Source organism: Periplaneta americana, chromosome 12, assembly GCF_040183065.1.
Source record: "Periplaneta americana isolate PAMFEO1 chromosome 12, P.americana_PAMFEO1_priV1, whole genome shotgun sequence".
In the NCBI taxonomy this organism is placed as follows: domain Eukaryota; kingdom Metazoa; phylum Arthropoda; class Insecta; order Blattodea; family Blattidae; genus Periplaneta; species Periplaneta americana.
In genome coordinates, this window is record NC_091128.1 from 74418848 (window position 1) to 74441099 (window position 22252).

The following is a 22252-nucleotide window of genomic DNA, read 5'->3' on the forward strand; positions in this document are numbered from 1 at the left end:
GTGAGTAATGACTTTATGACCTCTCTTGGTCTTTCGGGAATCTGAATAACTGCAGACTCGGAGAGATTTTAGTTTATTGCTACTGTAATTTACAGCACTACACACATTTCCTTTATTCAGAGAAACAACCACGCCCTTTTCATAAGCACGTGCTGTCAGCAATATTATTATTTTGTCTAGCGCTGCAATCGAAAAAACAACTGAATGTTACATAGCGTAGGAGGACTGTTGCTATGGTAACAACAGCTGAGTTGCCAATGTTACAGTGCTCAATAGCTCTCTTGGCGTCATTTATTGTACACACTGTGATATTCTCTGTCGATTATTAAATTGTTTTTGTACCTTGGCATCACTTTTATTGTCAATGAATGCTTTAACGTCGGCTGATAGCTCGCATCAGCTGTTAGCGTGGTCGCCCAAATTAGCAACGTAGCGCTGTAGTTCCATGCACGGCCGCTTAACTATCAAGTTCCATCTTTCGAAAACCGGTACAGCAACAAATATAAGGCGACGCAACTTTGGCTTACGATCCATCACGGAAGAAAATCACATAAGAACTACACCTGTTCTTTTGAAAGATGGGACATGACAATTAAGCGGCTGAGCTTGGAACTACAGTGCTATGTTGCCAATATGAACTACCACGCTGAGCTGATCGATGCTAGATTTGAAGCTAGCAATTATTGACGTTAAGATGGTTAACGTTAAAACATTCATTGGCAATTGACGCGAAGGTAAGAAAACAATACAGAAATCGATAGAGAATCAAAGACGAAATGTACTAATGCTAACATTGTGTGCACAATAAATGTCGCCAAGAGAGCTATTAAGCACTTGCTACGTGGGAACGGTAAGTTTGACAACTAAACCGTTGTTACCATAGCAACAGGCTTACCACGCTACAAGCCCCTACAGTCCCCGTTGCGCAGAACGAGAGAATCGGGACAAAATTAACGCCGCGCTTGCCGCCAGCATAATATCAGTTCGTAAATCACGCAAATTGACGCTGTGATGATAGAAAAATGGACAGATTGTGGTCAAGTTCGGCGTTTAACGTATAATTGGGACGAAATAAACATATAAAAAGGAGAGAGAGATTATAATCGATGAAAGTGAATGCACAGAGATGTTCGAAATAACGGCTAAAGATGTTCGGAACAGAATAAAAGACTACAAAACCTAAAATCTCGAGGTCCAGACGATATTCCCACAGAAATTATGAAGTTAGGAAGTGAAACCATGATACCGCACTTAATGCGAATTTTTAATATATCAAAAAATCATTGTAGTATCCCAGACGACTGGAAATCGGCTATCATAATCCCCATATATAAAGCAGGAGACAAATGCGATGTGAACAATTAGAGACCTGTCAGTCTCACATCAGTTATCTGCAAAAATAATGGAACATCTAATAACACAATATATTCACAACATTTTAGAAAATAACGAATGGCTGAATAAAAATCAACACGAATTCAGATCAGGATACTCTTGCGAAAGTCAAATCACATCCTTAATACAAGATTTATCCGGTGAAGTTGATAGGAGAGGAAGAATAGATGGAGTTGTAATCGATTTCGCTAAAGCTTTCGATGTAGTGCCTCACGAAAAACTTTTAGAGAAACTAAGCAGACTTCCAATAGATAATCGAGTAGTAAGATGGATAAATAAATTCTTAGAGAACAGGACCCAAAAGGTCAGACTAGGAAAAGAAATAACGGAACTAGAAAATGTAACACCAGGCGTTCCTCAAGAGGCGGTTTTGCACCTCTATTGTTTCTTATATATATATATATATATATATATATATATATAAACCCTACTACTTCTCAAGTAAGGTTATTTGCGGACGAGTGTATAATATACAGACAAATTAATGATGAATCCGATATCGCCGCCTTACAAAACGATCTTAACGTTATTGAAACCTTGACGACAGAAAATAAAATGAAAATCAATGTCAGTAAAAGTAAGTCAATATCCTTCTGTAGAATGCATAAAGAAATTTGTCTCATATATCAGCTGAATTGTACATCGGTGCCACAAGTGAACACTTGTAAATACCTAAGTATATACTTAAGTAACAAACTGGGATGGGAGGAAAAAGTCACTAATACCACAAGGAAAGCCTGGAAAGCACTACATTTCTCTATGCGTATTCTTAAGAAATCTAACAGAAGGTCAAAAGAATTAGCGTACAAAACCCTTGTTCACTTCATATCAACTATAATAATATTCATAAAACATAAAATTTCTTACCATTAACACATCAATTTACATCGTATTCGCAGTGTTCACAAAAAACACCCGAGGCAAAACAAACTACAAGCATAACACTATCGTGTTTACCGCTGTTTCTACTAGTAATATGGCGGCGTAAACATGCGCAAACCGGTTTCAATTTTGGACAGAACACCAGCGTTCCATATGAGTCTAGTATACTATATTATAAAAGATGGCTGATGTTAAAACATTCATTGACAATTGACGCGAAGGTAAGAAAACAATACGGAAATAGACAGAGAATCAAAGACGAAATGTACTAATGCTAACACTGTGCGCACAATAAATGTCGCCAAGAGAGCTATTAAGCACTCGCAACGTGGGAACGGTAAGTTTGGCAACTCAACCGTAGCAACAGGCCTACCATGCTATGTAACATTCAGTTGTTTTTCGGATCGCAACGCTCCTGTCATGTCCCATCTTAAAAAAAAAAACAGGCATAAACTACAACTGTCGCTAGTGTGACACGTCTTATAGCCACACATAGCTATAGTATTTTTAACTCACAAACTGAGCTAGTCTAGTCTATTTTGCAATTCATTTTGCGTAATTTTCAGAAAAGTCTGTGAATATGTTAGAAATTTAGCCTCATATCATTACATCGTTCATATTATCGTTCACATGTGATGATTTGCAAAGAATATACCCATGATAATATAAGTATATTTTAATTGTTGACAGTTGGGATATCCACAATTCAACATTATAAAACTAATTCATATAATTTTTTAATAGGTTTTACCTTTATATGACAGTAAACATGTATTGTATGTGAATTGTGTAGATAACATTGAGAGCATTGATATTGTAAAATGACAGAGTGTATCTGATGATGTTGACATGGTCAACGAAAACGTTCATACATCACACAATTTATTATGTAAAGGTTAACACCTAACAAAATATATAATGTAGTAAATTCAACGACTGAAAAATTTCTAGTCTAGTCTAGCTACATACTTTGCGACAGTAACAGCAGCTTCATTTGTCGCTGAAAATCAGCTACAGTTACTGCTAGTCTGGCCGTAGTCTCATTGCTTGTGGACATAACATCGAGATGAATGCTGTATTCTACTCACCTGAATTTCTTCAGTTGATGGCAAACAAAGCAAGAGCTCTATCAGCAGCAAGAGGAATATAATATAGTCCTCTTGATCAGCAGCATGTGAAGCCGAGTGTGATCAGCCACGACAGCCCTAAGGCAGCAAAAACAACGAACAATGAACGCCTTGCTGACTGACAGCGCTTCGCTGTAACAGCGGTCGCCATTTTTCATTGTATTTTTTTTTTTTTTTTTTTCGCTCCACTTCAGTTGCTCACTCTGCGAAGGAACAAGGTTATGATTGCAAACACAGCGAACATTTTGGAATCGGATAATTCAGCTTCTCACAGCTGCTGCCACTCATCAAAAATTTATATATTATATATCTTGGTTACATAACTTTTAACGCTGTATCACTTCGGAATATGTATTATATGACTTTCTTGTGTTAAATTCTATCGTACCTGGTATACCTGTTTCGACCTGAGCTGAGTTAGCACTGTTGAACACGACCTTTATGACGCAGACAGAAACTAGAGCTAAGTTCGCGTCGACTTCGTTGACTCAGCTGGTCTGGTTCAGCGAGATCATCAACACACCGTAACGTCCATGCGCGTATTTATTTGCCTATACCAACGAGTTATAAGTTCGCCTATCTCACCAGACCGGTGGACATCAAGGACGTCACGCTGTAGCGAAATAGGAATAAAACTGCTGGAGGGTTCAAGGATTATCATGGCGGCCGGTACGAACATATCGAACGTGCTACAGCTTGATCATACACATGCAACCAATCTAATGCCGAAAATGAAGTTCATGCGACGCTCCTTTCTACTGCATAATTGAGGGGTTTGCCGGAAGAAAGGCGGATAGACCTCTACGCCCTTCTTCTGGAAAACGGTTTAAAATGTAGTGAATAATTCGCTAATTATAGTAGCGAAATTTTGTTTCGATTGTACTGTACATACCTGCAGGACAGGGGTGCGTGCGTGCGTGCGCGCGCGATTTAGTCAGTCAGTCTACAAGTAGAGCTAGTGCTGCGCGTTACCGCATACTGTACTGTGTGTGTTTTCTCTTGGTAGAGACTAAGCAAATATATATAGTTCAATTTCTTTGACTACTTTTTATGTTCATTGTCGTCCTTGCTTTAAGAGTAAACAAACTTATGAAACTCATAGATTCAGACGGAAATATTTTATGTTCTATAAAGAGATTTGTTACAATATTCAGATTTTTGGGCTTATTGTTATCAGGATTATACAAAAAATAAATTTTATTCATTTATGTTCACACAAAATGGAGATTTTCTTTTTCTGTTCTATTCAGAGATTTTGCTTTGCGTACTTAATATCTACTCAATATATCTGAAATAATGTAAATTACTTTCGAAGTAGATAATAAATGTCATAAAATGTATCTTTGTTTCAATTCCGTGTGAAATTTAAATCTGAAATCTACATTAAATCCTCTAAGCAAATCATTATATGGATAAAGGGCGTATAGACCGAAGTTTTATGTGGTACAAATATAAGGAAATTTAATAATATAAATTGCCTAAATGCTACAAAACATTTATACTCGCTAAGATTTTTAATTTAATGTATAATTTTGTTCACTATCTGTATAACATTTTATTCAGGTGCGTTTTAAAATCTTAGATTGTCTGTATCTCAATTCACCATATTGACGTATACGCCCTTTTTCCGGCAAACCCCTCAATTTATCTATTACAGATCTCGGATTTTATCTCTACCTCTGTGCAACGTCACATTTTCGGGGGGGAGTGAGGGTATGGGAGAAAAGTTGTAATGCTTTTCAATACGCTGACGCCCACGTTGTAAGATAAGCCATTTGGAATTTAACGGCCACTGACCGGCAGAGATATAATCCGAGATCTGTACTCTGATGTTGAATCCTTCTATGCCAGACACAATTTTATTCTCAATTGATAGCATAACAAATTCAGTGACGAGTTCCTGGGACATGGTATTCCTTAACATTTAAGTAGTTGCGTGGGGTCATGTTAACCCCAGTGTTATATGTACTTATAGCTTTTAAGGAACCCGGAGGTTCATTGCCGCCCTCACATAAGCCTGCCATCGGTCCCTATCTGAGCAAGATTAATCCAGTCCCTACCATCATATCCCACCTTCCTCAAATCCATTTTAATATTATCCTCCCATCTGCGTCTCGGCCTCCCCAAAGATCTTATTCCCTCCGGCCTCCCAACTGACACTCTATATGCATTTCTGGATTCGCCCATACGTGCTATATGCCCTGCCAATCTCAAACGTCTGGATTTAATGTTCCTAATTATGTCAGATGATCCCGCGCCGTGGCGTCGCGATCTAAGGTATCCTGCCTAGGACTCGCGTTACGGAATGCGCGCTGGTTCGAGTCCTCATGGGGGAAGAAATTTTCTCATGAAATTTCGGCCAGTGTATGGGACCGGTGCCCACCCAGCATCGTGATGCACTTGGGGAGCTACGATAGGTAGCGAAATCCGGTTACGCAAACCAGCTATAACGGCTAGGGGGCTCATCGTGCTAACCACACGATACCTCCATTCTGGTTGGATGATCGTCCACCTCTGCTTCGGCATGTGGCCGTGAGGCCAGCAGCCGGCTGGTAGGTCTTGGCCCTTCATGGGCTGTAGCGCCACGGATTATTATTATTATTATTATTATTATTAATTATGTCAGATGAAGAATAAAATGCGTGCAGTTCTGCGTTGTGTAACTTTCTCCATTCTCCTGTAACTTCATCCCTCTTAGCCCCAAATATTTTCCTAAGAACCTTATTCTCAAACACACTTAATCTCTGCTCCTCTCTCAAAGTGAGAGTCCAAGTTTCACAACCATACAGAACAACCGGTAATACTGTATAACTGTTTTATAAATTCTAACTTTCAGATTTTCCTTTGCTGTGGTCGTGCCGGAGAATTAGTCCCATTCCGAGGCTTATTGTTTGGTTTCGTAACAAGCTGTTTTTTACGGTGATGGGTTGTTAGCCCTTCGCCCAACCCCCAAACTGGAGGACCACCCCTCATCGGCTGTCCACGACTGCTTATTCAATATATTCGCAGCTACCCCCCTATCTGGAGGCCGTCTCCTCTATCCGCAACCTGAGGACGCGCCACGCCATGTAAGGATCCACAATACATGGGTTATATGTACTAATGGCACAAAATAGTAGGCCTACGCTACGTGTTAAGAAGCTTGAGAAGCTTTGTTGTTTCGCAAAACGTAGGCTATGCAGGGGCGTGACGTCTGCGTTGCCGGTGTTGCCGCCGGCAACATTAAAAAAATATAAATTAAGTATATACCTTATTATATAATTTCTTAATTTGTATTTTCTATCAACAATTTAAATCCACCAGTTTCCCATAACACAATACATGTCAGAAATGATATAGTTGCCATTTAGCGCCGAAAAATTGAACTGATACATACACAACACTTAAAGAATGGCGTATTTCTTTAAATCCTGAAAAATGTCAGTCAATAATTTTCTCCAAGTGTTTAAAAAGACCTCGAGACAAAATAAAAATATGCAATCAAGAAATTCAATATAGTGACCATGTAAAATATCTTGGTATTACTCTTGATAACAAATTGTTATGGCACAAGCACATAAAATCTGTAACAACTAAGAGCTCTCTTAGAATATCTCATCTTTACCCCCTGTTCAAATCTCCTTTTCTCAGTCTAAGAAGAAAAGTTATGCTATACAAAATGCTGATTTTACCGATCCTAACTTACGTTGCCCCAGCTTGGTGTTATATTCCAAAAACAGTGTTTCAACCTCTTCAAATTGTTCAAAATAAAGTGCTCCGAATAATACATAATTCAGACTGGTACACAACAAATGCACAAATACACTTTGATTTGGACATGACATTTCTGAAATACTCATTACGTGAACAAGTTAAGAAGTTTTATAACAGTGCAAATTCAAGTGAAAATCCATTCATCAAGCGTCTTGGTCAATACAATGCAAATTTCTACAAGAAACACAGAACACCAAAATCCTTTTTAAGTGAATAACATGCACTTTTCCACAACCTCTGACTTCCTTAAACCTACACTAATGTCTCTGTGCCCAATTGTTTTGACAGCTGGACATGAACAATATTTGTGCATCATTATTTGAATTTACACTAAAATACGAAAAGGCAGAAAACATATTTGTTTTGGAACTTTATCAATAAATTGCTGAATGTGAAAAAAAAAAAAAAAAAAGTGTTTCCGACTTAAGCCACATGTTGCCTGCAGCACTTCAACAGCAAACTCGCCAAGGCTGGGTGTCTGCGACCTTCAGTGCAATGGTGTGACTAACGCAATTATCTGCCGGTTAGACATAGGCCTAAAGGTAAACGTGTTACAATTTCCTGCCGGAGACATAAGAAGTTATATTTAACGGTTACATAACTAGCAGAGGCACACAAGCAGTTGGTTATCCACGAACAAGTTATATATGAATGTTGAATTGTAAAAATGATTGAAAACGTTGACAAGTACCGTACATTTGTAGCAGAAATACTGTACCATAAAATATTGGATTGATTGAACTTCAAAAGTAAAAATATTAACAGAAAGGACAGTAATGAAGATTTCAACACTTGTAACAACACACATTGAAATTTCTGTGTTAAACAGCCATCCACATTCCACTCACTGAGGCACATATTAATATAATACGTTTTGTCAATTTTATAAGTAGCTACGTGTAATGTTACACACGCACGCACGCATTAACATATAATATAGGACAAAATGAAATGCAATTATAATAAATTATGGAATTACTGCTAATTTTGCTGCTACCATACGGGTTACTTTAGTTTTTTTTTTTTACTTTATTCAGTTTTAGTCTCTTTAATTCAACCGGTTCGCATTGGATATGTAATTTTTGTTTCGCTGAAAACATTTTCAAAACATCGAAATGTTAGACTATTCACATATTAGAACATTAAAATTGATATTACACATTAACAAACACAATCATGAATCATATTATACCTGAAATATGTCCATTATGAACAATTTTCTTTCATGTTTAGCAAAAGTGGGAATAATAATAATTTTTATTGGGTTATTTGACGACGCTGTATCAACATCTCAGGTTATTTAGCGTCTGAATGAAATGAAGGTGATAATGCCGGTAAAATGAGTCCGGGGTCCAGCACCGAAAGTTGCTCGTATTGGGTTGAGGGAAAACCCCGGAAAAAACCTCAACCAGGTAACTTGCCCCGACCGGGATTCGAACCCGGGTCACCTGATTTCGCGCCCAGACGCGCTGACCGTTACTCCACAGGTGTGGACTAATAATAATAATAATAATAATAATAATAATAATAATAATAATAATAATAATAATAATAATAATCATCATCATCATCATCAATACGCCACAGAACCGACTGTTATTTAACAAACACAATCATGAATCATATTATTATACCTCAAATATTATGCACATTATGAATTTATTTATTATAATAAACACGCATATAGCGTTGATCAGTGATTTTCAACCAGAGGTCCGCGGCCACCTGATTGTCCGCACAGCTATTAATGGGGGATCGCGAACATAATAATAATAATAATAATAATAATAATAATAATAATAATAATAATAATAATAATAATAACTCTTGATCATGAAAATAGCTCCACCGAGGCGATGATTTCTCAAACAGGATAGCACAAACTGGAACCTGTCCCATTATTTCATAGGTTTGCCGATAAGTCATTAAACTGGACAAGTGGGAGATTGTAAGCTTACTTCTTTCACAAGTGGCAAGGTCATTCATTACACTGAAGTCTTTTACAGCTTCCGCACTGCTAATGGTGATGTAATTCGTGATTTATTTTGGCTTTGGCTGTAGTGAATGACAAAAGGGCAATATTTTCCTATTAAGTTATTCACGAAATCTCGGAAATCATAATTAGCTATAAAGAGTCTCTAACAAGCAGTGCAAAAGCCACTAAATTTCTGTACTGTATTTTCAGTCGATCGCTTTAGCAGAATGCAGAATAGTAGCTGGTTACCTAAATTAGAAAAATGCGTTTATTTGATTGATTTTTCCTTGCGAGTTATTTTAACAAAGCTCTTGGAACCAATATAAATATTTAGCAAAGAACTCGCGCGAGTGCCCTCCAGTACATCCCTGGCTGTGGTACAATGTTGATGACTTCAGAACGGTGGGAGGGGATAGTAACTGAATAGTAGGGATTTGTGTCACCTAGTTTCATTTTAATATTAGACAGGTTTTCTAAAAAATATCATGTTTTCAGTTTGCTTTTTGTATTTATTCAGTGCTAACATATATTTTTTAAATTTTCTTTTGAGATTTATTAAGCCAAAACCTCTCCCTGACCCACTTGCTTACGCCCATGAAAGATAGCACTGTAAAAGGATAAGATATGACGACTTTATAGAAATGTAGAAAAAGTCTAAGAAATTGTTTAAAGTATTTTTAGCGGTATCTATATAAACACGCTCAAACTTTCTCCCCCACCCACGAACCTCACAGGGCTAACGGCTTCGAAGCTGGGTACCTGGTTCTAATGAAGTGTACTGGTAGCAATTTAAAACATGGGGGTACGAGATAGTTACTTTGCCTGCCATTAAAATTCACTTCAAATAAATCCCCAAGGTAAAAAAAAAAACTCCCCCACCCACGATATTGAAAGGCTAGATCCACCTATGAAATTAGCAGTGGCGTAGCATGAAATTTTGAGCAGGGGAAGCTAACTCAAGTTGTCTTTCATGCAATATGAGAAAATATATTACAAAAATACAGTCTTAAAATAAATAGTAGTCAATTTCAAGTCAGCAGTCGAAGATTGGTTGGAACATCGTAAGTAACACCAATAAGGCATGACCTCAACTGATACGTAATAAAATATGATTTCACGGTTTACACATATCTCTAACAAATAGACACGTATACGTATAACATTAGCTCACTCCCTGTCATACTTAGAGAAATCACAATATTAGTATCATTACGTAAGTATACGTCTGTCTTTTGGTTGTGTCCTTCATTGACAGCAAGGGAGTCGGTCATTTGTTTTTTAAATCACACTTTTGTTCGTAAGTCAGTCTTGATAATACAATTGTCCTAAAAAAATTCAAGTAAATTAGTGTCAGGAACTGTTATTTCGCTCATTATTTATTATATCAGCCACAATGCACACTAACATTCAACTGAACACAACTGACGAAAAGGGATAACTCGGAAACTACTTATTTTAAATGTTAAAGCTAGCTTCTTTTCGAGCCTTGCGACTAGGGTATTAAAAGGGATGGAAAATCTGCGGGGTGGATTATACAGAAGAAACCGTCTGCTTGGAAGCTGGTGTGTGCAGGCTTCTTGTTTGCTGCTGCATCACAAATAATCCTGAGCTGCCGCATCACAATATTTAACGCGTAAATATAAACTCTATTAAAATTAATAAATAATTTTCTCCATAAACTGCAGGTTTAGTATGAAATTATTATTAACTGGGGAAGCTAAGCTTTTTAGCTTACATTGACGCTACGCCGCTGGAAATTAGTAGGCCCCTAATCCGATCAATCATGCAATAATAGTTTATTTTAAATATTTGAAAACTTTATATTATTACGAAGGACATTAATAGCTTATGATATATAATAAACTAAATTGATTTATTCATCATGACTAATTTTTGTGATGATTTAGCTTGCATATACCCATTCCACTTCGGGTGGAAATATTTTGTGAAGAGTATAGCCCCTTTTAATAAATTTTCTTACAGATTTAATAACAATAATATTGTGAAATACCACATTCTCGGCTCTGATCGAAACCGTGCTCTCAGTTTTCTGCTCTAGGGAACGGACTTAGTTGATGTTTTTGTAACCAGATGGTGAAACACATTAGTGGCCGCGCTATCTCGTGGACCGGTTGAACACTACGTAATGACGTTATTGTAACTAGTTTCTTTTGCAGAAGATACAGCCAGGCAAAAGTAACAGTGTAACAGCGAGTAACTAGTTATTTCGTGTCCAAGTTATTTTTGTAACCGTTACAAAGTAACTGCTACGTTATTTTTTGCCCATCCCTAAGGGTACGTACACGTTGGAGCGACGATAAGCGATAAAAGAAGCAGCGATGCTATATCAGCGAGAATTGAAGCACAGTCTACTATATATATAGTAGACTGCGATTGAAGTATGCATTGTCATTGAGGTGTGCATATTGGAGTAACGATAAAAGCGAAGATACACGATAAAAGCGACGAAAAAGAAAAGTACCATTTTCTTCGCTCTTGTCGTTTATATGATCTCTGATTAAGATAATATTAATCTGTATAATTACCGGTGGTTGTCAATATATCCGAATATTAATCGATTTATTATTATTTCGGCATATTTAATTAATTGTTGTAGATATTGGCAAATTGATCGGTTGTGTATTTATTGGTCATATGTTATGTGATCACAAGAACCAATCACAACACAACGAATTTATACTATCTTTGGGATGAGAAACTGGTTTAATTTTGTACGTATTTAAGTTATATTAACCTTGAACTTAGCAGCTGATATTTCCTATATATCTTCTTTCATTAAGTGAATGCATAGAATATCTTCTACTGATAAATCAAAATGTTCGCTTCCCGCGTCCTCGTTGCTCCGATATGAACACTTGATTCTTTGATAATACCAAAGCGTCGCTAGATCGTTTCTTTTATTGTTTATCGTTGCTCCAACGTGTACGTACCCTTAAACGTGTGTTATTCTTCAATCCCAAGTATGGTTCCTAAATTTAATGATGAAGTATTAATTCTCCTATAATTGTAACTGTGTTATAGATAGCTTTTTAAACCGTTCTTTAGGATTACGTACATTAATTAGTCAGAAAAAGTCTGTACTGGAATTGGTTCCCAAATCTGTGAATTAGTTCCCAGTTCGTCCCAGAGCTATACTCGAGTTGGTTCCAGGTTGATTTCTCCTGTGTACTGCAATTGGTTCCCGCGCTAGACCAAGACAGAAAACATTTCCCTTCCCATTTTATACAGACTTAGGACTGTCAACTACTGTCTACAGTAGTAGGTAGGTTAAAATGTTTTGTGCTTGGCGGACACGCTGCGTCAAATAACTTCACAATTTTATTTCTGTACTGGTAAAAATTTGAAACAAACGTGTCGCAGGAATGCATATCTACTTGCACTGCCATCAGAAAGCTTTTCCATCCAATCTTTCACAAAAGTTTCCTTTTGTTGCATTACCTTAGGCCTACATTTACTTTTACTCCCAAGCTTAATGTAAGTATCGCACTGAACCTCCTTCAGAGCATCTGCAAGTGCAAATATATTTGGGTGTGGAGCACAAAAGTGCGCATTAAGTTTACTGTGAAAAGATTCACAACAGTTGGTTGTTCGCTCTAAGGAAGAAGTAAACTCAGCCCATATTGGAGGTGGATGCTCACTTGTTGGTGTAATATAAGTATGGAGGAGGTAATCAAAGAACTGGTCCAATCGATCGTCTATAGGTTTGACAGCCATTAAGTCATTAACAAAACAATCTTCAACTTCTTGAGGAGCCAATAAAGGCAGCCCGAATATAGTTTTTAGAAGCTGACCAATTTCACATTCCTTACTTTTAAATTCCGCACTCAAACCTAGGGATTGAATTTTCCTCCACTAAGATTGTGCAAGATGGAACCTACAACCTTTCAGTTTGGCATTAGGGAATACGTTTGAAATTCCATTTTGGATTGCTTTTTCGAAGTCGGCATAAACAACAACTGGATTTACATATTGTTTAATTGAATTGAAGGCGTAAGTATATGACGTCTCATGTTGATCTTGTAGCAAGGAGAACACCAAAGGTACGTAATGATTATCTGTCACACCATGCACTGTAAAAAGTTGTTTGAATAATTTAGGACACGCCTTGAATGTACCATCAACGAAAATAGTGGTCATTCCCTTCAAAGCTTCTAAATTCGATTTACAAGAAAAAGCAATAATGTTTCTTTCGGAATCATTTATAAACAAAAACTGTTCGTTTTTATTAGTGCTGAGGTCGTACGAAGACATTGTCAAATGTAGTTTAACTAAAGATTGGGATAATTTCAGTCTTACAATTAAGCGGCTGCGGTATACATTATTCCTTACCTTACAGATGTCACTGTTAGTCAGAGTCTGAAAATCATCTTTTTGCATTAGCTCAAGGCGAATAATTTTCGATGGACGTTCGTGCAAGTGCTGCACAACTTTTCGTTTCACTTGGTTGCTAAACGTTTGACGATTTAAAGTTGCGGTGTCACACGTGTCGTGGTTATGTTCTACGTTGAATTCCATTATAATATCTGAATCAGAAAGTTTCACGAAACACTTACATCCTCTTTTAACACAAGTATATCTTTCCACACCACCAGATAATGTTTTCTGAAAACCGAACTTGTAATCACTCATCACTAAGAGTTTTTTCCCCTTTTCACTGAGCATAGTAGTAAAATCAATAATTTGCAATACAGCTGTTCTGTACTTCCATTGCCACTGTAACTTATGATCGATTAACATCCATGTCCCACACAGCGTAAATGGAGTCACGGGTCATGATCGATTATAACAACTACTCTGCTACATGATCGATTAACATCCATGTCCCACACAGCCTGCTTCAAAATCACAGCCTTGGATATTTGAACATGGGGAACCAACTCACGTTGTTGATATTTTGTTTGGGAAAACAGCGGAGAAAAAGTAACATTGTTTCGAATGGCAGACCAATTCCTGAATTAAAAGACTTGAAGACTAAATCACATGGAGGTTTCGAAAGACATTTTAATGCATCATGGTATACACGTGGTATACACAGTGGCTGTGCTGTAGTGCAAAATTATCACGACTCTTTTGCTGGCCGTATTTACTTTTTTCAAGTGAAAAAAAAAAAAAAAAAACGCCTGGACCAAAGATGGTATCAAGAAAACGAATAGTTTCCGTATGCTACGCGCGCGTCATGAAAATTATAAAAATCACGTTGGATCCGTTGCTTTTCTAGCGCGTTTTGGCGAAACGAGAATATACTTGTCATTACGCGAGGCATTTAAAAATCAACAGAAAAACATAATGAAGTTGTGAAAAGAAACGTATGTAATGTCTCGTTTAATAAGTGCAGTGTGTTACTTGACCCAGCAAGAATTTCAGTTTAGGGGTAGGCATGAGTCCGATAGCTCTGTCAACTATATATATATATATATATGTAACGTTTACACCTGCTTGCTCAAACTGATGACATTAATTTAGACCACCACCTTCAGACTGTTACTGTGTTTTCTGGGACATCAAATGACATTCAGAATGACTTAATTGAATGTTTTTTTTTCGCGTTTTGATTAATGAATTTTTTTACTTTGTTATTTAACGACGCTGTATCAACTACAAGGTTATTTAGCGTCGATGGAATTTGTGATACCGGTACCGAGATGATATTTGGCGAGATGACGCCGAGTATTCGCCATAGATTACCTGACATTTGCCTTACGGTTGGGGAAAACCTCGGAAAAACTCAACCAGGTAATCAGTTCGAGCGGGAATCGAACCTGCGCCCGAGCGCAACTCCGGATCGGCAGGCAAGCGCCTTAACCGATCAAGTTACGCCGGTGGCTGATTAATGAAATTAATGAAACAAGTTATATTGCTGTGGCCATGGACGAATCGACAGATATGTCCAATAAGTCACAATTATCGAAGAATTGAAGTACAAGTAGGCGCAACACAACTTCTGGCGAATCTTCAAATACAATACTTTCAGGAAATTTTTCCCACATTAAAGTTATTATTACTGTTCCTATAATTCTATACATTGCATATTTTTTTAGAAAGGAATATCCTATCGTAAAACGTTAGTAGAACGCTCGAAATAAATTTATTCTCTCCTCGACTGTGGTATCATTTTCGAACCGGCAACACCCAGGAAATTACCACGCCACGCTATTGAGCGTATATATCTAGTAGATTGTTTGATAACACACGCTGCCGCGGTGGAAAGATATCTTCAGTGTTTCTGAAATCCTGCCTCTCATACAGAACGCGGAGCTATTCTTCATCATATTATTATTCAGAGTGAAATAATGTAGAACAGCAACTTAAAGTTTCACTTCTGGAAAATTCTCGGAGAAGTCACTGAAGTTGGCAGGGTTTAATAAGTTTGCAGCATCAGGATGGCTTAATGACTTGAAACGTTGATAATCCTCTTCCATAATTGAGGGATTGGGTGCAAGAAAGGCACTTCTCTCAAATGCAAGTTTAGAGAAAATTGATGTTGAAAAATCAAACCGTAATAATGATACCTATGCACGTCTTTACATTTTGGGTACTCCTGACCTCCATAATCACAGCGTTGAACTACAACTTCGTGATCATATGCATAACAGATCGGAGAACACAATAAAGCGTTTTACTCAAAGAGGGCACATCCTCTAAAATGCCCTTCTTGCACCCAGCCCCGCAATTATTATTTCACTCAGTTCTTTGGTGTCAATATGCCTGCTTTCCATTTCTTTTCGCTTACTAGCTGATAAAGACTCAGTTTTAGTATGAACGTGGTTTGTAGATTCTCTGCTCTGCATGACAACCCCTATGAAACGAGTAATTTCATTTCTTACTCGAATGTTCTCCTCCCATCTCTCTTGACCTGTGTTTCTGCACCTCCCTCTCCTTGTACTTTCTTTTCTTTCGTGTTAATTTCATCTCCTAGTTTCATATAGGGGAAGTGTTACAAATATGGAATAACATTTCTTTTTTTTTTTTTTTTTTTTTTTGGAACATATATACATGTTTTAAATGCTGAACAGTACACCCTACTCTACTTCCTATATTCACATTTGTTTTTCAGTGATTTATTAAAGAATGTACCGGTATTTAAAAGACTAATAATTTAGAAACATGTTACATAAATCATCCTTGTGCCAAAAGAGAATGCTCCCTGGACCAAATGCAGTGGTCGTCAGTACTCGTTGAAATGGGTAATAATATAATATAATTATGTTGTACGTAGAAAGATCGATTATTCAATTGATAGGATATTTTATGAGGTTGTCATGACTGAGATATCTATTGTCAATTGCTTTTATTTGTCAGAAGGCCTTGGCTGACGGGTATATAAGGACTGGCGCTCCTAGGGGTGGAGGTCGGGGTTTGGGATTGTTCACAAGCAACAAGTTATACTAAATATGTTTAGGATTGGTGTAAAACTGGCCTATGTCTCTCTCACCCGAAATGGCGTGCCTGTGTTTCACAATTACCTCATAATGTTCTGGTTCTATTATATATTACCTATTGTTATATAAGTAGAAAAAAAAATTCTCAAATAAATTTGAATTTCTAAGAAACATAAAACAGGACATTTATATCTTTTTACTTGAGATTGCACACTTGATCGTAAACATATGAAAAGAAAATTCCTAGCCTTTTAATAAGGGCCTAGTAATTAAATAAAGACTGGGGAACGGATTATTATACACTGAAAGGTAGAGATGATGTTTCAAATAGGCTATTTGATTGTTTATACATATATAACAGTTACCAAAATAGATAAAAGTTTAATCGGGTATAAACAACTGTGGCGATTGAAGGCTGCTTGACATTCGGGACTTCGGGAGATGATCAATATCGAGTCTCGGAAGTCTTTACGTCAAGGACGCAACGTAATACAACACTGTCGTGCGGGTTTTAGGCTTTGCAGGCGCTGTTAGTCTCGCTTTCTAGATCGTTGTTCATCTCTACTACAGACGTACAGTGTGAAAAATGCCTCGATACAATAATTCGTACTTATGTAACGATCCTCGACTTCTTAGCGGTGTCAATGTCATCTTCACAAGAAGGAATTACAATGCACAACTGTGTACATACGTAGATTGTTAAAAGAAAAACATGTACGTTTATCAGTTAGACAATTTATTCGAAGTATTTCAATACGATGCCTACATTACCATTTATGTAGGATACGGGACATGAGTCTCTCTCTGGGCTTTATTCTCAGAATTACTACCTATTTATTTAAAAATTGAGCTATAAGGTTTTTAGAGCCGGAAAACATAATGAAGTGAAAAATGTAGTAATAACTGCCCATTGACATGTTCTCACCCTAGTACACGACACGACTCTTCACAGATATATACCATGTACAGCGTGGCCCGCCCAAGTGGTGTACAAATGGAAAATGGGTCACAGTGCTACCATATATCTGCAATATGCGGAACTCAATCACGCAAGTGATGCGCACGCACGCACACACACACACACAAAACTGCGCGCGTTCGTTCATAAACAATTAACTTACTTTTTTTGATATTGTGCTCATTACGAAGAACACAGCAAGAATACACAACCATGATACAACAGTGTAAGATGTCATTCGTCTGCCAATTTCCGCCCTTTATAAGAACCAATCAGATTCATTGATGGCTGCTGATGGACACAGTCACCATCTCTGCACGCTGGAGCATCAATGACGTCATCACTGAAATTCGGAACACCGTTATGCCATCTGACTGCTCAGCGCTGAGATTCGGAATATGCTGATAGATTCACAATTTTATTGAAGTTGTATTAATATATATATATATATATATATATATATATATATATATATATATATATATATATAAGCAGTACGCTGGAAAACTGTCATTCTACTCTTGTCGACGAAATGAAGCAGAATTTTCTACGAGTAACGGAATATGTTTCTAAAAAGTCAATTATAAAATACATTATTATCGTTCGCGGTTCGTTTCTTTTACATATTTTTATTACGGTAGTCTATTCAGTGCTGTAGTTGGAAACGAATTTTAGGGGGTACTGTTGAAATCTCCTTGATCAGACTAGACTCGTATAGACTCGTATTGCACTTCTTTTCTAAAGTTACTTCTTCGTCATGCTGTCTTCTCTGCAGACCTCCTTCGAGATCGCAGCCACAATTGCAAATAAGGCAAGAAATTAAACGCCAACACTTTTTAGGAACAAAAGCCTAGGAACTCTTTTACTAGAAGAGTATTTCTTTTCTTAGTACGTAATGCTCATTCACATTCTTTAATTGAAATTTGAATAGAATCTACAGTATAATATGTAACTGGATTCAAGATTCATGAACGCACGGAAAGTAACAATATTTCCCTCCTCCAGCAATCTGCTAGCATTACGCCTGAGCGAGTTTTAAAATTAGCGAATCACTGCAGCAGAATTCTTGAGGCACCACATCATAAAATTAGTGTTATGCGAAGGCATCTACGCAAGTTTTGAAATTAGTGAATCAGTGTAGCAAATTTCTTGAGACGCCATACCATAAAGTTAGTGTTAATTACTTCTAGAAATACCACTGCGTTATGCAAGCAAATTGAAATTAACAAATCACAACTACTCCTGAAGTACCAGACTATGGTTTTCTATAAAACAACGAATGGACTAGTGTTTAAGAAAATGATATGAGATGCCAGCCGTTACTTTTATGCTAGATATAAAAGTCAAAATGTTTTTCAAATAGCTAACATCCTCCATTTCAAAGTACTCGTATATTAAAGTTTATTTAAACATAATATATTTTAAAGTCTATATTTTTTTTCCGGTACGGTAACAGCGAGTTTTTATTTTAGATGGTACGGCGTACCGCCCAACTATAGCACTCAGTCTATTCAAATAACTTACTAGGTATTTGGTCTCTTATTACTCTGCTAATTCTAAATGCTAATACAGTACGCCTAAAACTTCATAAATACGTTTTTCACTTATACATTTTTCGCACACATACGTTTTTTCTGAAGTCCTAGCAAAATTCCTGTACTCTCAATGTTAATTAATATGAGTTATACGTTTTTCACACTTATACGATCGTATTTTAAATCCCGTAAAGTACAAAAACTTCATTATTTTATACGCTACAATTAATTTTGCTCGAAATTAGGTTTTCCATGAAAATGTAAGAACGCGAAAATATCGTATTTACTCCAATATAATACCTACGCATATACTAAAATCCAGAAAAAAACTGGCGAATATAATAAGCACCTGTACTCAAAACCACTCAAGATTAAAATTATATTAGTAATTGATTAACTAGCGGACTTACTCGTGTTAATTATGTAAGTTTGTGCGGCTTATAGCTGTTTCGGTGCTTCGTCACACCATCCTCAGAGCCTACTAGATCTCGGCGTCATCTCGAACTTCTCTGCCTGTTATGTGGGTGCGTTTGATTGTTGAAAGGTGTTGAAAAGTGGAGTCAACCTTTCAACAATCAAACGCACCCACATAACAGGCAGAGAAGTTCGAGATGACGCCGAGATCTAGTAGGCTCTGAGGATGGTGTGATGAAGCACCGAAACAGCTGTAAGCCGCACAAACTTACATAATTAACACGAATAAGTCCGCTAGTTAATCAATTACTTATATTCAAGTGTTAAAAGTAGTGTACGCAAGATTAAAAATGGAAAATTATATTATTAAGACAGGTCATGAAGGCACTCCTTTACCTCCAGCTATAGGCTACATCACATTCTTCCTCATTTGCAGTATGAGAACTTCAAGTCAATAGGTCTGGATTGGTGTCTGAGCAATGATTGACAATGACTAACGTCATGCTATTCTTTCATTAGTAATTATCGGTAAATTCTTTTGGTTTAATTAAAGACGCGTAGTGGTTAAAAGTTGTATTCATAAAACCTCGCAGTAAAAGAAAAAAATGTTATGAAGTCATTCTCGTAGTTAAAAATAGTATTCTTAGTAATGATTGTTGTCAAAAATGGACAAGAAATTGGAAATAAAAAGTGCACAAACGACGAGAAAACACGAACTCGCAGTGACCGTTTCTATCAGTTGTTTCCTACCATATTTCGTAACATAAATAGAGCGTTAATTTAAATTTGTTCGAGTGTGAGTGTTTACATGCGAATGTAATACGCATCCCAGTTTTCAAGACGACATTTTGTAAAAAAAAAAAAAAGTGCATATTATAATCAAGCCCCTACACCAGTAGCTGCGCAGACCATACGGGACAGGTCAAATAGAACATTGTGCGTGACGCCATTACTGTGGCAGCTCATGCTAGCAGACTAATAAGTTTCTAGCTACAAATATCACAAATATAAGTATTCAGACCCTTAATAATACATAAAAATATAATAAACTGTAAAATTATTGTTTATCCTTACTATAATATAGCAATAAGTACACAATACAATTTATAAAACCAATACAACTGGACTGCATTGCGTCAATAAAGTTTCATATGAAGGCTTGCCTACTGTAGTTGAAGAAATAAAGTACCTACATTATACGAGATAATTGTATTATTTTTGTTGAAACTAACAATCCTCTTGATATTCATGTATTAAATACTATAAAAGTGTTATTGTGACAAACAAAGTGACAAAAAAAAAAAACGGACAGGAATGAAGAAAATATTAAATCTTACTTCAAAATGCATTAAATTGGAATCCCAATAATAATCATAATGGTCTTTTATTATTATTATTATTATTATTATTATTATTATTATTAGTCGACCTGGTTGGCAAGTTGGTATAGCGCTGGCCTTCTATGCCCAAGGTTGCGGGTTCGATCCCGGGCTAGGTCGATGGCATTTAAGTATGCTTAAATGCGACAGGCTCATGTCAGTAGATTTACTGGCATGTAAAAGAACTCCTACGGGACAAAATTCCGGCACATCCGGCGATGCTGATATAACCTCGGCAGTTGCGAGCGTAGTTAAATAAAACATAACATTATTATTATTATTATTATTATTATTATTATTATTATTATTATTATTATGGGATATTGTAGCTCTCTTTATTAAATCAAGCGTCAGGTCTGAAAAATTTGCTGTTTACAATGTCATGCAAATTTTCGTTAATCAGGTTGTTTTTCCTTCAGTTTTTTAGTCAAGCTTCTTAAGTTTGATATTATAACTGCATGTTACATCTTCTGATTGAGGTTCTGGCTGATATGTACAGTACATATATTATCAGGCAATACATCTCACTTGATGATAACTTATGTGTCAGAGGAATAACATCATTATCTTAAGTATACATCTGAAGTCTGATCATTGTAATATGTAATTAGTCGGCAATGTATGCAATGGAGGGAGAAAGCAACTAGCCACCCTACCCATTATCTCCTGGCCTAGTTGCCTCATAAGTGGTGCCTTCTTGGTATCACTTGTACAGTTGACTAAACAACAATCTGCCACATTTTCTTTTACAAGCCAGCTTTTCTTTTTTCAAACTCCTAATCTGTTCATTCTTTTTATGTAACTCACCTTCAATTAATCTCAATCTTTTCTTGGGACTGAGCCTATAACTGTGTTCTGCACTAATAGTATCAGAGACGTGTGAACAATTCGCAATAACAGTTACATTGTCTGATTCTGAGACTCCAGTACTTCTTTTCAGAATCCTCTTAGGATGTTTTTCTACCTAAAAATAATATTATACCACGAAAGAAAAAAAAAATAAATTTTACTAGATATACTTTTAAATGATGAAGTTAAAGCCATTGGAAATTAGGTCTATGTGAATTTAACGTGTTTCAACAATGTACTTATCCGCATAAGATGTTCTGGAAAATTAAAGAGGGATGAAACTGCGTCATCTTCCATTTTTTTCATGTGATTTCCGGAAGAAAACTTCTGTAAAATGTTCAGAATACAATTTGTGTTGTGATAATTTGTTCGAATAAAATTATCTCTTCTAATGGCAGATAGCCATCGCAACAGTAGTTCTGCTTTTTTTTTGTAGGTGGAAAGCTAGAAATAACACATTTTATTATAATGTCTCTATTCATGTTTAAAAAATACCAACAATATGTTTGCCGAAATAGTTTTAGAGTAAGCTGACAGAATAATTCAATCCACATGAAAGTGCTATTTATTGCCTGAGATTGTGCA

General features: G+C 36.6%; 1 protein-coding gene across 7 annotated transcripts in view; it reads right to left on the reverse strand.

The window, feature by feature from the left end:
- LOC138710559 (cytochrome P450 4C1-like) overlaps positions 1–13797 on the reverse strand; it is a 145572-nt gene extending 131775 nt beyond the window's left edge. For 2 of the 7 annotated variants that reach the window (XM_069841540.1, XM_069841535.1), the window contains exons 1-2: positions 3793–3988; positions 3366–3482 (exon numbers count right to left, since the gene is read on the reverse strand). The gene's annotated coding sequence lies outside the window, so the exon portion shown is untranslated. Of the gene's footprint in view, positions 1–3365; positions 3543–3792; positions 3996–13482 lie in introns of those variants that run through there. The other 5 variants (XM_069841541.1, XM_069841537.1, XM_069841539.1 and 2 more) reach the window with 4 other exon arrangements.
- Positions 13798–22252: the final 8455 nt, after the last annotated feature.